This window comes from Danio rerio, chromosome 9 (genome assembly GCF_052040795.2).
Source record: "Danio rerio strain M-AB ecotype USA chromosome 9, GRCz13ab, whole genome shotgun sequence".
NCBI lineage: Eukaryota > Metazoa > Chordata > Actinopteri > Cypriniformes > Danionidae > Danio > Danio rerio.
Window position 1 is genome coordinate 48,498,281 of NC_141029.1, and position 18,901 is coordinate 48,517,181.

At 35.3% G+C, this 18,901-nt stretch overlaps 1 protein-coding gene and 1 long non-coding RNA gene across 9 annotated transcripts in view; both read left to right on the plus strand.

The window, feature by feature from the left end:
• slc4a3 (solute carrier family 4 member 3) overlaps nt 1-18,901 on the plus strand; it is a 208,714-nt gene that overhangs the window by 75,596 nt on the left and 114,217 nt on the right. The window lies entirely within an intron of this gene.
• LOC137496501 (uncharacterized) lies at nt 8,133-12,826 on the plus strand. The gene is made up of 6 exons (XR_015499887.1): nt 8,133-9,282; nt 9,590-9,645; nt 10,182-10,241; nt 11,048-11,162; nt 11,414-11,525; nt 12,587-12,826. It is a non-coding gene; the product is annotated as an uncharacterized LOC137496501 (long non-coding RNA).

The following is an 18,901-nucleotide window of genomic DNA, read 5'->3' on the forward strand; positions in this document are numbered from 1 at the left end:
CAAAAGTCTAATATCACAATACAAGTCATCTCATATCCCCATAACTATTTATATCATGATATAGTACCATTTTTGTAAATTCAAGCACTTAGTAGTTTATATATACAGTTGAAGTCAAATTGTTGGCCCCGCTGAGTTATTCTGTTTAATCCCAATTTCTGTTTAATAGAGAGAAGATTTTTTTCAACACATTTTTAAACATAAAAGTTTTAATAACTCATTTCTAATAACTGATTTATTTTATCTTTGCCATGATGACAGTAAGTAATATTTTACTAGATATTTTTCAGGATTTGTGCAGATCTGATCACATGATCGTAAATTGAGCCCAATCACACGGTTTCATCGGAATCGGACATTACCTCCAGATCAGGATTTTAATATATATGTATTAGGATTAGAGCTCTTTCTTGACTTCACACAGAAACAGCAACGCATGTGGCATGACATCTCTTTGTTGCAGAGACGCTACACTATTGGTTAAATGCGCGGAATCAGCTTGAAGTGGAAAGCGTGAATATGTCTGCCGTCTGGAGGCATTACAAAGTTGCTGACGACAACATTTCCATAGCAAACTGTGAGATATGTAAAGTTGGGATTGCCTGCTGGGTATTTTAAGTTGAGGTGCTATTTGTTTTTATATTAGATCTTTTGTATATTTACTGTTGCACTAAAGTCCAAAAGTGTCCAAACGTTTTATTCTAGCTGAAATAAAACAAATAAGACTTTCCCCAGAAGAAAATTGTAACAAATACTGTTCTGGCAACGGAGTTGGTGATGCAAATGCAGAGTCTTTATTAGCAAGAGTAGTCAGGGAGGCCTTGTTCACAAGAAGGAAACGGGAACGGGAACGTGAAGGGCAATCCAAAAGAGGAGTCGGGTCACAGGCGAAGAGATCAGTACAGGCGGCTAATACCATAAACAACACTCAAGTTCAGGGTCAGGAAACACTGCAAGGAAAAACTGGGGATGGCTAACGTGAAACTGATGTTTTGACACAGTGTCGAGATCCCAAAGTGCAAGTGTTTCGAAACACGATCCAAAGCATGATCCAAAACACCTAGGTCAGGTGACTAAGGTGATTCGAAACACCAGGTCAGGTAATTAAAGCGATTTAAAGCATTGGTCATTTCAGAAGCATTTTGAGACCTGGCGAATTTGCATTTTAATGACAGGGTGTGAAACACTCTGTCTCATGTAGCCTAGTGGACAGTGTGTGTGCACAAAGTTCTGCTGTGCTGCAAATGGCTCGCAAACTAATCCTGACTATACAAATACGCTGAAACTATGACTTGATTTATTTTAATAATGTTGCTGTTTTATGACCAAAACAAGACATATTTATTCGCAGATTGTTCATTCATATGTCAGACCAATGTTAAAACAAAACACCTTACAAGAACAGAGCATTTAAAAACTAAACCCATTATCTCTGCATGCTAGTTAGGAAATCTCACCGCTCCATTAAATCTCTTGAATCGTCAATTCTACAACATGGGGTTTAATACCTCAATTTGCTTAACTGTTTCTTTGCTAAAGCTGTTTCAGAGGATTTCATTGAAAAAATACCACTCGGGAACAGGTGTGTGTGAGGTGCAAGATGGTATTTGTAGTCCAGTTTAGTGACAGATGTGTAGTTCTCCAACCAAGGCTCATAACGATTATGTATCCCTATAGACATTTCTGGAGAGGGCAAAATACATCCCAGGAGCTTTGTTTGCAGTTTTTATTTTTGCGTATCCACCAAAGGCCACTGTCTATGCTTTTTCAGATCACAAATTTCTCATGTGAGTGCAATTCATGCCTGCTGTTCTCATGTAAATCCACCAGAGGCTGCTGTCGATTGACTGACTGACTGACTAACCAACCGACCGATCCCCCACCCTCTTCCTTCCCTAAACCTAACCAATAGTATTTTAAAAAGCACAGATTGACCCACCCACCCCCTTCTCTTAACCCTACCGCAATGTTTTGAAAAGCAATCCAGAAAAAAAAAATCCCCTGAGTTTTTAACACATTTTCAGAGTTTACCACATTCTCACCCTGTTATTTACTTGTTTATTTTATTTTTGGGCTTTTGTTTTTGTCTTAGCTGCGTTCTCAGAATCAGAATCAGTTTTATTGCCAAGTGTGCTTGACACACAAAGAAATTTGATTTGGCTACAGAAGCTTCCAGTGTACATAAAGTGACAAGTGACAACACAAAATAAATATAAAAAAAATGCAGTTAGTCAAAAAAGATCTGGATGTTAAATTGTATGTGCAGATTTGTTATAAATATACAGGTTATAAGATGGTTTCTGGAACTGTTCTTCACTGGACTCGATGGAATGGCATTAAATCACCATGTAGCGTTCGTTTTAAAGACAAAATGCAGTTGTACGTAGCTCTGGCTACATAATTCGCGATATCCAGAAACGTATAGATGACTAGGTTTTCAGAATGTTTTCACATGTCAATATTCATATTTAGACAACACATCACCAATGTTTCTTTAGAAGAACTATTAAAGTAATAATTAGTGAAATAACCCGGACTTTTAATCACAAAAATTGAAACCTTTTCTGACCAGCTGCACATTTGACCTGGTGTTGACCTAATTTTGAAATCCTGAAGAAAAAGAAGCAGACCCTTATTGTGTGCAATCTCCTCTCTCTTCAGAAATATGTAATGAATTATTCTTCCATAGTGATGGTGAGTCACGGCTGGTACCGTGGTGCAGGCAGACGCTGTGAATGCGCTGTATAGTGAAATGCCAGCAGTGATCTGGATGATCTGCTGTTTTTAAGGAGAGAAATGTGTCCCTGCCTGAAGCTCTTTAATGACGCTAATGGAGTTGTTTATAAGCCTATGATTCACCATAACAAGGATAAACAAACCGTCTCATCTCCCATCTAGTGCTGTCGCAATACTGTAATTTCTAACTTTGATACAGTACTTTAATAAGTCACAGTACTCAATACAATATCGAGAAATAGTACAACATAAACTATAATTGCAATAATTATGCATGTCTAATTTTATATATTTCACCGAATTCAATTTTTACTGTTAGACATAATTGACTATGTTTTAATGATATGCATTTTGCCGTTATTTGACATGTACATCAAACAAAATACGTATTGTCCACAATTTTTCACAGAAAATATATTTCTAAAGGTGCTGTTGACTTGAAGTTTTAAACAAAATTATTCCACACACACACAAAGAAAAAAAAGTAATTCATTTAGAAATAAAGTTATGTTTTATAAATTAAAATGACACAGAGAAAAGGTATTGAACACGTGTAGAAAGACATGGAAAGCTCAGACAGCAGCTGAAATCTCTCAGTAATTTTCAGCACCCCTGTTCCTCGTCAGTGTAAGCAAATATTAGCAGCTTTAGTCAAACATCTACCTTAATAGATGATGAAAATTAAACACTGGTGAACATTTCAGCAAGAAAATAATCTCAAGCATAGCCAAGGAAACTCTCGACTGGATTCAGACAAGAAAATAAAGCTGATAGAATGGCCTGCCAATCACCTGACCTGAATTCAATAGTAAATAAGAACTAGATTCTTGAAGAAGATCAGGGTTTTGAGTCAATTTCGTGTCAACAGCTCCTTTATAAATAATTTACCAGGAAAAATTAATACTTCAATACTTATTTTACCCGCTGTATTTAACCTATTCATATTGTCTTAACATAAAAAAAAATGTTATTCCATACTGTCTTTGCTTTTAGTATTAATCAAACAAAAAAATAAAAAAATATATAATAATAAAATAAAACCCCCACTCTGCTCTTGATGAGCCATATGACTCAATAATGCTTAAACTTTATTTAATTAATGCGATTACATTTATACAGTATACAATTGGTATTTGGGGTTATATTATTTAGTTTATATAACTGAAAACTACTTTTAGATACCCATTAAGCACTGTTTATTTTATTAGTATTTGCTACATTCTATTAATTTTGTATTGTTTTTTGTTGTTTTTTGTCCTTGCTTAAGGTTTCTTTGTTTTTATTTGACAGTGGCTTGTTTTATTACTGAACAAATCATGTACCTAACCATATTGAAACAGTGACCCTAAAACCGAAAACCAAGAAGTCTGGAATGTTGCCCTCCACTTTGCTCCATATTGCAATACAGTACATGAAATAATAGAAACGCTCTCCTACATTTTAAGCTATTAATACTGTCCTTATTTTAATTTTTAGTATAAGATTGCAGAAGAATGGTTTGACTAGAAATGATCCGTTTTTTTTACCATCATGCTGATAACTTTTTAGTCATTTGGCAAAACTACAGTTCACACCGCTGTAGTTAAAACCCATCTTACACACCCCTAATTGATACTACAGAAAAGTGATATTGTTTCATTTCAAATGTCAATACCATTGAACTCTATACTCACATCAGCATTTTGCAGCATCTTTAAGCTTTAAGCTTTTCTAAAGTCTCTTCTCTAGCACTCATGCTAGAGCCACATGTGTCTTGTTTTGTTTGCTGAATTATTTCCTAGTGAAAAATTTATTTAAAAAAAATGTGTTTCACACACAATAACATTTCAGAAAGCTTTGTATGCACTTTTGTTTACATCATTCAAATGTCTTAATGTGATTCTTTTTGTTCAGCCAGACCATGTGTACTTGGAGTTCCTGTTTGTTCTGGGAACATGTATGAATGTCACTGTCATTATAGAAAGACTTGACGCTGATCACTGAGAGCGTCTGTAGTGCTCAGGGGAAATGTTACGTTTTGTTCACTCAAGCTGGATTGAGGACAGTGAATGATGGTTTGACATGAACAGGTATTGCATTAGTCCACAGTAGGCTAAAACAAACGTATCTATTTCATAAATTGCATGTAAAATAAATTATTATTATATTAATTAGATAATATATAGTATTATATTAAGAATGAATGGATGCATTTGTAGTGTTTTTAACCTTAAAACGAATTATTATTTCCAATCATCCTATCCATCAGTGAATAAGATCACATCCAAATTCACAGTGGGTATGGAAAGTATTCAGACCTCCTTAAAATTTTCACTCTTTGTTATATTACAGCCATTTGCTAAAATCATTTAAGTTTATAAACAGCACCCCACATTGACAGAAAAACACAGAATGATGACATTTCTGCAGTTTTTAAAAAAGAACAACTGAAATAGATACAACAAGTTTTTCACACCTGGATTTGGGGATTCTCTGCCATTCCACCTTGCAGATCGTCTCCAGTTTAGTCAGGTTGGATGGTAAATGTTGATGAACAGCCATTTTTAGGTCTCTCCTGAGATGCTCAATTGGGTTTAAGTCAGGGCTCTGGCTGGGACATTCAGGAACAGTGGTGTAGTTGCCAATAAGTCTATCTTCATTCTGCAATAACAACTTCATGGATGCACTTCATCCTTAACTTGCTGTACATTTAAAGTATTCATTTAAAGTGTAAGCCACATTTAAATTTTTATAATTAAAATAAATTCAGATTTAATTTGTTTCTCAAATTGAAATGACTTTTTGTTATTTGCTGTTTTGAGTCTAATTCAGACAGTGCTGGAAGTGTCAGTCAAGGACGTTGGCTGCCTGGAAAGGTCAGAGCTTACTTTAAATAGTGGTACTCCTTGAATGAATGAGTATTCTGTACTCACACAAAGAGCTCAGGTGGGCCTCTACAGTTACCTGATATCCAGAGCAGTCTAAACAAGCAAACCTGTATTTTCAGACAGCACTCTGAGCTCCAGAATAGCTCCTCAAACACTCTTTGCCAAGCAGTTCCTCAGGCTGACAGGGTCCTGACAGAGAATTCAAGAAGATGAATTTCATGCTCTCACAGATTTCCGAGGCACAGATTTTAGAGATGGGGAACAATGAGGTGTGACAGGATCACTCTCCCTTTTTGGAAATAAGCTCATTTTACTACTCTCCTAGAGTTAACCAGTTGAATTTTACCATTTTTAAATCCATTTAGCCGATCTTTAAGTCTTGTGGGAGCACTTTTAGCTTAGCTTAGCATAAATCATTGAATCGGATTAGACTATTAGCATCTCGCTCAAAAATGTCAAAAAAAGAGTTTCTAGAATATTATATGTTTCCTATTTGAAGCTTAACACTTCTATAGGTACATCGTGCACCTAATTAACAGATAATGAAAAGTTTTCTAGGTCAATAAATTTCTGACATTAAGGTGGCCGCCAAGATGTTACATGGGATTTTTTTGAATTACATTTCTTTATTATTTGTTTATGTTCAAGTATGTGTACAGTACTTTGATTTACCATTGTGTACGAAATGAACAAGACAGTTTTACCATTTTTGAATCCATTTAGCCTACCTCAGCCTGTCTGTCGATAGCACTTTTAGCTTAGCTTAGACCGTTAGCCTCTCACTCAAAAAAAAAAAAATAATAATATTTTTTTTATTTTCCTTTTAACAGCTTAACTCTTCTTAAGTTAAATTGTGCATTAAGATAAACAGAAAATGAAAGTAGCTATTTTCTAGGTCGACACTAAGAACAATACTCTCATTCTGGCATAATAATCAGGCAAGTTTGTTGCCACACTATGACTGAAGCAGGTGCAATACTACACAGCATCTGAAAACTGTCCTCATCTGTAACTATGTGACAGTGCAGTGTAAAAATTTTTGCCCCTGTTTCAACCATCTTTCAGTAACAAAGATTTGACATTAAATTGCCTACCAGGATGTTATTTTTATTTAATAAAATGTTTTTATTTATTTGTTTATTCATTCATTTTCTTGACGGCTTAGTCCCTTTATTAATCCGGGGTCGCAAACATCCACACACACATTCACACACTACGGACAATTTAGCCTACCCAATTCACCTGTACCACATGTCTTTGGACTGTGGGGGAAACCGGAGCACCCGGAGGAAACCCACGCGAAGGCAGGGAGAACATGCAAACCAGCGACCCAGCGACCTTCTTGCTGTGAGGCAACAGCACTACCTACTGAGCCACTGCCTCGCCTGTCATTATTTGTTTATGTTTATGTAAAGCACTTTGAATTACCATTGTGTACGAAGTGTGCTCTATAAAAAAAATTCCATACAGTTTTTCCATTTTTTAGTACTATCTGTCGATAGTACTTTTATCTTAGTTTAGCTTAGCATAAACCATTGAATTGGATTAGACTAGTAGCACCTCGCTCAAAAAAAAAAAAAAAGAGTTGCCATAATTTTCCCATTTACAGCCTTACTGTTCTGTAGTTACATTGTTCGCTAAGATCAACAGAAAATGAAAAGTAACTATTTACTAGGTTGACAAGTCCGAAACTTAACTATGATTTTGGCATAATAATCAAGCAACTTTGCTGCCATACCATGGCTGCAGCAGGAGCAATAATATTCATTAATTTTCCTTTCGCTTAGTCTCTTATTTATCAGGGGTCACCACAGTGGAATGAACCGCCAACTTTTCCAGCATATGTTTTATGCAGCGGAAGCCCTTTCAGCTGCAACCCAGTACTTGGAAACACCCATACACTCTCGCATTCACACACACACACACACACACACACACACACACACACACACACACACACACACACACACACACACACACACACACACACACACACACACATATATATATATCTGGTTAAGGACCATTGTATTTTAATGGCCATGCCATATATAAATTGTTTCAATTAGGTTTATTTCTTTCTTTTTTTTGTGCTTTTTTTTTTGGCTTGTAGCAAGGATGAACACAAAAATCTTTTAACAGAATATATGAATAATAGCAGAATGATAGGCTGTTCCTAGCCTATCAAGAGCCTACACTGTAAACGATTTCTGTTGTTTTCACGGTATTATACTGCATTTCTCAACAGTTGTTTACTGTATAAGCTGTGCACAGTGTGTTACTGTATATATTGCTGTTTTCACAGCATGATAATGTATTCTCAACATTTCCATACTGTGAACATGATTAACAGTATGCTACTGCAGATTTTACTATGAATTTGGGGAAAAAATCAGTTACTGTGCATCTAAATACAGTACTGCAAATGACCATGAAAAACTCTACACACACTTTATATTATTATTATTATGTTTATTTTATTTTTTGACAAAGTATTTTGTGAAGAAAAATAAACTAACCAGTTTCTTCAGACTGTTCGGTGCATAAAACTGTCCCCTGGTTTTCCATTTTTGGGTGTACTGCACCTTAATTTTATAAGGTTAACATGAAAATATTAAATCATTTTTAATCAACATAACTTTGTGCTTAACCAAAACGTAAACTGGAACAAAAGTAATTGATTCATGAAACCAAAGTCAGCTTAAATGTCAGAATGACCAGCCTGCTTTAGACGGATTCATGAGGATTGGGCACCCGTCACCATGGAGGTCACATCTCCGCATTTTCAAAACAATATTTTAAAATATGCACTATCTCTATAAATAAACCACAGACTTGAGTTTAAAACAACTACATTCCTGCATGAAAAACGGTTAAAACTAAATTTCATAACACATTCATTATAGAGCCATCTAAGACCGGGGCAAGTCTTACATGTCTAGCCGATTATAACCTCGTTTCGCCGGATACATGAGTGATGATGGACACCCTGGAGGTCAGAATCTCCGCTATCGGCAAAGCACGCTTAAAATTTACACATGATATCTATAAATAAACCACAGATTTGAGTTTGTAAGAACTACATTCTCGCATGAAACACTGTTAAAATTTCATTTCGTGACATATTAAACGCAATATTTATAATATTAGCTGGGCTTTCTCATCCGCCATTACCATTTGCTTGTTGATGTGAAATGAATTCTGGGAGAAAAAAATATATATTTATAATTCTCAAAACACTTCAAACGAACTTTATTCTTATTGTCAAGGTCAGATATATGTAATACTTTCGCTGGTAAAGTGAATAAAAAACAATGTTACTATATTGTAATCAATATCACGTTATTGCACTGGTTCGGTTCAGCACTCGAGCGACTCTGAATCATATTGAACCGAATTGAACCGTTTGCTCGGGAATTATTTGATCCCACGTGTTCACAAGCACATTCAGCAATATGCAATTAGTGTATAATTAGTGTATAAATGCGTGTGGCCAAGCAGTATAACGAAACAGTAATGAATCATATACAAAAAGGAATCGGTTTTAGGCGGATTCGATTCTTTACTGTTCACTAAGGGGCCGATTCATAGAACCGAACGGACACGACTCGACATGCAGGCAACGGCTCTCCTAATTTGAAATTCACCTGTCGTCTTTCATCCAGCGAATTCATCCTCGGTAAGTGTTTTAAAGTCAAATTCTGTCCGTTAAAGGATTGTTTTGTATGTATTTCTGTGTATTGTGTGTGTATTTAAAAGAATTAACCAAGTGACATTAGTTGTAGGTTCTTATGTTTTGTCACGCTATCCGTTAACAAATGGTATTTTAAACAAGAAATAACAGACGCCAGGCGGTCATTGTAGTGTTTGCGAGGTATTAGATACAGTGAGTTTATCTTGAGTGAGTTTTTGACCATACGTTAAGTTACCTGAAAAAAACATAACTTTAACTTATTGTAACTGCATTAATGAATTCTCTATTTCAGCACAACACTGAGATGAAGGCGAAGTCACCATGAAAAGTTAAACGTTTACCGTTAAGGTAAGCTCTGGTCTTCACATAGTCATTATGACTAAGCTATCATTATGGTAAAATTTTTCAACTGTAAGTTAGTTATTTAAACTAAACTCAAAATGAAATGAGTCTTAACTGTTTTATTAAATGGAGCTGAAAATTAAATGCAGTTGAATTATTTTAAGCTAACGTTAATATTGACAAAATACATATTAATTGTCTATTTCTCAATAATGTTAATGAGCTTGATGTATAGTGTGTCATTAATTGTACATTTAATTTTTGGTGTTCAGGTGTACCTGAGGTGAGTGTACGCTCTGAGTACACAGATATAAGCCAAAGTCATTATCACTATATATATATATATATATATATATATATATATATATATATATATATATATATATATATATATCCTATTCTAAGAGAAATTGATGGGTTCAGGGAATGATTTGTGTACAAATGTATTTTAACCCCATACAGATTGGTATGGTTGTACCATAGATTTAGATTAATTAATGTTAAGTCTTATTTTACTCTTATTATATTTATCTGTTTTGCAGCTACAGTAATTGATGTTGAAAAACTGATGCTACCAATCACTCCTCACTTGATTATTCAAGGTAATGTTGATGTCTTCCTCATTTTGATTAGATTTTTAAATGTCAAGTTGTTCACAGATTTGTTGTGAGGAGTTTCATGTACAACCTCTTTTTCTTCTTCCAGCAGTTCCTAAGATAAAAAAAAAAAAATTGGTGTTAAAACAGCTACGGCTATGCTATTTGCCTACCAAGTGCTGAGTAAATATTAGACAAACATTTTTTTCTATAACTGTTGTCTTTGTGTTTATTTGCAATTTTACTGGGCGTATGTGTTTTTTTTTTTTTTAAACAGCCTGGAAACTGTAAGTTTAGTTCAATATGTTATTTTATGCTATTCATTTTTGTCTTAACATGGATTGCATGTTGAAGCTATCGTTTTATAGTGGGAAAATGTAAAAGAGAATCACTGATTACACTGGCATAATGATTCTGCTTGTTCAAAGAAGGTACTTGATTTAGTTTTCCTCAAGCGACACATCAGTTTTTATGACTATTACTTGACACTTGAATTGAAGGGACAGTTCACCCCAAAATGAAAATAATAGCATCTTTGGCATCATCCACTTGTTTCAAAATAGTTATATATTAATTTTGTTCCGTTGAACACAAACTCGTATTTTTTAAAGAAATTTGGTTTAAATGTGGATGTCAATAGTTACTGGTTACTAACATTCTTCAAAATATCTGCTTTAGTGTTTAACAGAAATTCAAACTAGTTTTAAACACGTGGAGTAAATAGTGGCAAAATAGTAAACTATTCCTTTAAATATTTTATTCTGAGACTTTTATTTATATGTGTCTTGTCTTTTGTCATATTGTCCTTCTAGCCCAGATTGTGATGGACCTGGAATGCGACACCAGTTACTCTTAAGACAAGAACCGAATAAAGCACAGATGTGGAGGGATTTGCAGCCAAACTAACTGGAGGGAAGGAACCTTTAGGTAAAAGCACCTGCTTTATTTAGATCTGAAGTATTTTATTTGACATAGAGATTTATTGTTTTAATTCTAATTTAAAGCAAACAAGGTTGAGCACCCCTGGTCTAAAAGCTCAAAAATGCTGTTTCCGTGATAAGGTTAAATAGATTCATTAGGATCAATGCTTAAAGTAAAAATTTTCTTCTCTCTGTAGACCAAACATGTTTACTATCCCTCACATTTTAATAAATTGTTTCTGTTTTTGTTTCTTACAGTGTGGGTGAACATACTACCTGGATGTCCAACAAAGGCTGCACAAGAGCTCATTTGATGGCACATATTCTGTCCTGTCTAAATCTCTGACAACCTGGAAATGCTTCGACATCAGTGAGTAATACATCTTTATATTGTCATGCATACAGGATTTCTGTAAGCTTAGCTTTAATGTTAGTTTCTAATCAGCAGTGACTGTTTTAAAAAAGTAAGTATTTAAATTATTCTCAACGTTTTACTGATGCTGTGCACAGTAACGTTATGATGATTTAGTTTGAAGAAATGTCACTAGAGGGTTTGTATAATAAATAAATAAATTGTATGAAATGATAAAATGTTTATTTGTCTCGCTGACATGCCATCACTGCTGCATATTAAAATACAGTAATACGAATTGACAGCAGAATATTACCACGAACATTTCATGAAGTAGGCTAGACTGCTCTTTAGTTCTCTACTCAACTTTAACACATTTCCTCATGTCGCTGAGCCTCTCTGCAGATTTTGCCAAAAATGAATACTTAGTGATTACTTTGTTTTATGCAAACCAAATATCAGTAACTCATCATTAGCATTATATTTTAAAAAATCACCCACAGCTTTCATGTTCTCAAACGCAATCTTATCTGTAAGTTAGAAGTGGATTTATACGTGTTAAAAGCCTAAAAGTATTTAATTAACATTAGTCACGTTAAATTAGATTATTTTTATTTATTTAATTTTAAATATGTAGCCTCTTAAAGTGAGAATGAACTGTGTTTACCCCTCTTAAATCCGTGGAAGCACTAGTAGTGTGATCATGGAATCAGATATTCGAGCTATACAGAGTCAGACATTAAGTTAAGATTATAAGACTTTATTTTTTACACACCTGTGTGGACACCTGACTAGCGATCTTCAAGAACAATGCCCGCTGATCTTTTCCCCATTAACGTTAGTGTAATTGTGAATTGACAACTAACTGTATTTCACCAACAAAAACAATTAAAAAAACTGTTTTATATATATATATATATATATATATATATATATATATATATATATATATATATATATATATATATATATATATATATATAAACAGCAGTGCAGTGTTTCGTTTCTGAATGAATTAAATGGTTTGAGGGATGATTAGTTTTTACTTCAGTGATTGATTTTGCTTGTCATTTTTGCAGGATCATCAGAAGTTCTCCTGCCCTTTTTCACTGTCCCTTTGCACATCATTTGGCCTTCATCATTTCCTGTCTTGTAGCAGTATTTTCACCTGTTTTTAAAATTGTAATAATTTTTGATGCATTAATTGTTGACTGGTTTTAATGATCAATTGTTTATTAGTGTTCTGTTGCTTTGTTATATTGAATTATTGCTACTGTTTTAGCATGGTTTACACAATAAACCTTTATTGTGAAGTTAAAGTTTCAGTTTCTTTATTTTTCTTGTATTTCTTGAACAGTTAAAACAACACTTGTGAATTTTTTGAACATTTTTTACCCATTATAAAGCAGCACTATTAAATAAAATAAAATAACATTTAATAACTGTAAAATACTATACAGTAATAATGAAAGTAACGTTAAAATACCGTAGTTCTTCATTGTAAAAATGTACAATAAAATACTGTTTTCAGTTTTGCAGTATGTGCACCACTACTGTAATTAGTGTTACAGTAAAAATCAACAACAGTAAAATGATGTATTACATTTTACAGTAAATGTAATACTAATGTAATTAGTATTACAGTAATGTTACTGTTTTATGAAATACAGCAGCTACTGGATAATTGTTGCCAGTAACTTACTGTCAATTTAACAAGAAATCGTTTACAGTGTATCAATAGCCATAAATACGTAAGGCATACTCATTTTGTGTGTGTGTGTGTGTGTGTGTGTGTGTGTGTGTGTGTGTGTGTGCGTCTTTTATCACTGAAGCCGCTCTCTTCAAAAAACGAAGTTTGCTTTGTCTGTGTGGCAATATTTCGGCTTTTAATCGAATGAAAAGTTAATTTAGATGAGCCAATATTTAAAAAATGCTGTGAAGTAACTGTGACGTGCGGCCACACATCGAATCTGAGGCCTGATCTCTCGCTGTCACCCGCAGACAGACGCCACACAAGTCAAGTCGCAAAACTAAGGCTGGTATACCTGAAAGGTAGAATAGCTGAAGCCGAAATCTGTCAAAATACAGCGCTGAAATTAAAAGGCATTAATGTTTTTGAGCCAAAGGTCTATTTGTAAATATCTGTAAACGCAATCAGAGCCAATGTGGAGAAAATGTACCGCCTAATAATTAGCTAATCATTCTAATAAAATGAAAAAAAAAAAATCATTGCATTTTTCGTTTGATAGAAAATATACAGATAAAAAACAAAAAAACAAAGGATGGCTTAGTTTGTATTAATGTGTTTTAATATTAATAAAAAAAAATATGCTTACTCCATTTATAGCTACGCCGCCAACAGACAAGCCATTCAAAAATTATTATTTCACTGTGTACAAGGTTATTGTTTACATTTTTCAATAAAAACTAAACGTAGCATGTCTCCCTATCATTTAAAACATGCAATTCATAACACACTAGAGCTGTAAGCCTGTAAGCAGTGTGTAAACTTCCAGGGCGGTGTTGGTTAAAGCGCACCACGGTATTAAACTCCAATACCTCCGAGGGAGAATATGTTACCCAGTTTTAAGAATAAAAGGCATTTTAAAATAAGAACAAGTAACAAATAAAAACTGATTCCGTGGACTTTAGCATCTGTTATCTCGCCAGTGTGTGCGGCGAGTGTGTAGCGCTCTTTTGCAGCGCATCTCAACTCCCGGTTTGTGAGAGAGAGAGAGCGCGCGCGTAAAGAGCTCATAGCCGGCATATAACCAAAAGCAAGATCATGTCGTTATAAATATTCCGTTAACAATATTCATCGAAATATTTATATGTTTACATGGTGTTTATTGAGATTGTGTGATCTGTATAGGCTGATCTTTACAGAAGCCAGCCTGAGCAGCCGATCAGCGCGGTTCAAACTCGGCGCGGTTGTTTAACATGGCAGATTTTCCGTCCTTCATACGTGTAGAGAGATCGAGTTTATCGACATGATAAGGGAATTTGTCTTGACAATCCACACAGACGTGACTTAATAAAGCGTGAATTCATGTAGGATTTTACTTGTTGCTAGTCTGAATGTAAATCCCCTCGTCAGGCAGTGCTGGAATAGCGAAGTGGATCAAAGCGCGTTTGATCCAACGGTATTAAAAAGACAAAAATACACAACTTAAGGTAAATGCTTGTATTTGTTGTAATTGCACCATGCAGCTCTGCAATGCATTCCCACAACTTCATGCATTGGGTTAAATTAAGCTGTCCAATCTGTGTTCAGTCCCTCACTATCATGATCGAAACCCTGACAGGCAGTCAGGTATAGCCTAATACAGAGAGTAAACCAAAGCGCAGTGGTGCAATTATAATGTATCTAATGGTTTTTATATAAGAAATCGCGATACCCCGATTTGATACAAAACAAATTCGTCTTTAAATGTTAATTCGAATTAATCGAAAAAAAAACGCCTAGCCCTGGTATGTTGGATTTTGCACATTTCAGTTCATTGCATTTTAATGTTTCCTTTGTGTGATCTTCGATCTGTTTGGTCTCTTTCTGAATGTGTTGTTTTATTCCACTAGGTGACAGTACAGTATTTATTTTATCTCGTTTTGATCAAAATAAAAAGCTTCTGTGTCTCATAAAAAATCATGTCATTGAATTAACATCAATATTTTGGTATTGATATTAATATTGATATTTCAGCCTCTCCTAGAGCACCAAATAATGTTGTGATCATTTCTTTGCTTTGACTTGAGTATTGAAATGAGCATATATTAATATTGAGATTTTGGTCCCTTCACTCTTTAGGTGTGTGTAAATAACACACACACACACACACACACACACACACACACACACACACACACACACACACACACACACACATATATATATATATATCCCTGCTTAAATAAATACACAACTAAGGAATAGTGCAGGCTGATAAATAATGAAATAAATAAAGTAACTACATGTATAAGTATACCGATACCCCAACACATAATTCAAAGCACAAAATGCCGGAATATCAAGCAAGACCAAAAGTGACGGATCTACTAAACCGTAAGAGGGCGGATTAATCGTTTGCATGCCTGGGTCTCTCTTCATGGCCCTCGGGGCGTGGTCAAAGCATAGCGGCCGGATCGTGTGTCAATCAAACGGCCAACTTGGGCGAGTTGTAAGTGTCCACGGGCCTTTACGTGTCCCCCAGGCCCGCCTCGCACTCCCTCGTCCTAGTACACAGTATTGTTTGCCGTTCTCGACATGATTTCCACACAGAAGGCGGAAAAGACAGGTCTGGCACAGCAATCCCCTTGATTGGTCGTTCGTTGCCGCAATGCATTCTGGGCAGCGCACTTCGCCCTTTAAAACGGCTACAAATGGAATAAAACTAAGATTTAAACAAGCCAAAATGACAGCACGTTTCTCTAGGAGATGGGTGGCGTCTACCTTTGCAGTCTAGGCGATGGTTGAAAATGTGGCCTACCGTCGATGAGAAACAGCGCTCCTACCGTATGTATAAAAGGCAGTATGCGAAACTGCTCGGTTACGGACCCTGGGTGCCAGGACGGCTGTTCAAATTGAGCTCTTCCAAAGTGACCCAAAACAAGCGATATCAATTGGCAACAAGATTCGGCCTCAAGTTTCGGATCCTATGCAGCCGATGGGGCCCGGGGCCATTTTTTATTTGTTTTTACACTTGTACCTTTTGTCGTCCTTGACCACAAGCTATGGTGGACCACACCTCCCAGCTGAAAAATCCATAAATCCCTGCATAAATTAAACAATAAATAAATATGCAAATAAATAAATGAATGAGTACATACATCCACAAATCCCTGCTTAAATAAATACACAACTAAGGAATAGTGCAGGCTGATAAATAATGATTTTTTTTTTATTATTTCTTTTCAATATTGTCCTATTTCTCCAACATTGGTGCAATGTACTTGACCATTTATCAGGCCGCACCATTGATTGTTTCTATATTTATTCATGCAGGAATTTATGCAGGTCACTCTATAAAAGACCGGGTTTTTTTCCCGCGGCCGGTACGGCGACTCAGTGGCTCAATGGGTAGCGCGCTCGCTTCGCAACAAGAAGGACCCGGGTTCAAGACCCGGCTGGAGACCTGCACTGTTGCAGCCTGGCTCGACGTGGGGACCGCATCTCTGGACTATCGCTTTCATTTCGCAATTTTCTTTTGCCTTTTCATAATATTAAATTTATACATGTGTGTTCAGAACGTTGTTGTTAGTAGTTAACGACAGAATTATTTTCACTTTTGACTCAACTAATCCCTTATGAAAACTGAGGGGCCACGAATTATTTTTCCTTTTGCCCTCAAATATGACACGTTTAATGACAATGATGACAAAATTCATTCTATCGAAAATCTAGCATGTAATGCACATTTTAAATAAGGAATATTATACACAAATAATTTTAATACAAATCTTTTCATTCCAAAAACTCAAATGACATGCATGCGTACGACACTAATGCACATTGAAAGAACCGGAAATAAAAACACTTTCACAATAACGATAACAAACCTTAATATTATATAAATTCTATTAATTATATAAACAAATTTAAGAGCTTTCCTTTAAACCACTTCAGCACTGCTGCATGTTTTGCTCCTTGTTGCTGTTGTTGTTCTAACATAATTTTGCCTCGTTGAACTCAGGAGAGTGCCCCGGTCACATACATCGGAGTAGACTGATGAATATGGTCTTCTTTTACAGAAAACCCTCCCAATTTTAAGATGCATATGTCATATGGCTGGGCGATTTGGCAAATAAAAATCTAAATTTTTTTATAAAGTTTGACCGATTCAAGATTTCGATTTTTTCTTCCAAATTGACTGAAGTAACATTATCTTTATAGGTAAATTGAAAAACGATCTGGTTAAGGACCATTATATTTTAATGGCCATGCCATATATAAATTGTTTCAATTAGGTTTATTTATTTCTTCTTTTTTTGCTTGTAGCAAGGATGAACACAAAAACTTTTAACAGAATATATGAATAATAGCAGAATGATAGGCTGTTCCTAGCCTATCAAGAGCCTATCAATAGCCATAAATACGTAAGGCATACTCATTTTGTGTGTGTGTGTGTGTGTGTGTGTGTGTGTGTGTGTGTGTGTGCGTCTTTTATCACTGAAGCCGCTCTCTTCAAAAAACGAAGTTTGCTTTGTCTGTGTGGCAATATTTCGGCTTTTAATCGAATGAAAAGTTAATTTAGATGAGCCAATATTTAAAAAATGCTGTGAAGTAACTGTGACGTGCGGCCACACATCGAATCTGAGGCCTGATCTCTCGCTGTCACCCGCAGACAGACGCCACACAAGTCAAATCGCAAAACTAAGGCTGGTATACCTGAAAGGTTGAATAGCTGAAGCCGAAATCTGTCAAAATACAGCGCTGAAATTAAAAGGCATTAATGTTTTTGAGCCAAAAGTTTATTTGTAAATATCTGTAAACGCAATCAGAGCCAATATGGAGAAAATGTACCGCCTAATAATTAGCTATAATCATTCTAATAAAATGAAAAAAAAAAATCATTGCATTTTTCGTTTGATAGAAAATATACAGAAAAAAAAACAAACAAAAAAAAACAAAAACAAAGGATGGCTTAGTTTGTATTAATGTGTTTTAATATTAATAAAAAATATGCTTGCTCCATTTATATAGCTACGCCGCCAACAGAAAAGCCATTCAAAAATTATTATTTCACTGTGTACAAGGTTATTGTTTACATTTTTCAATAAAAACTAAACGTAGCATGTCTCCTTATCATTTAAAACATGCAATTCATAACACACTAGAGCTGTAGGCCTTTAAGCAGTGTGTAAACTTCCAGGGCGGTGTTGGTTAAAGCGCACCACGGTATTAAACTCCAATACCTCCGAGGGAGAATATGTTACCCAGTTTTAAGAATAAAAGGCATTTTAAAATAAGAACAAGTAACAAATAAAAACTGATCCCGTGGACTTTAGCATCTGTTATCTCGCCAGTGTGTGCGGCGAGTGTGTAGCGCTCTTTTGCAGCGCATCTCAACTCCCGGTTTGTGAGAGAGAGAGAGCGCGCGCGTAAAGAGCTCTTAGCCGGCATATAACCAAAAGCAAGATCATGTCGTTATAAATATTCCGTTAACAATATTCATCGAAATATTTATATGTTTACATGGTGTTTATTGAGATTGTGTGATCTGTATAGCCTGATCTTTACAGAAGCCAGCCTGAGCAGCCGATCAGCGCGGTTCAATAGATCGGCGCGGTTGTTTAACATGGCAGATTTTTCCGTCCTTCATACGTGTAGAGAGATCGAGTTTATCGACATGATAAGGGAATTTGTCTTGACAATCCACACAGACGTGACTTAATAAAGC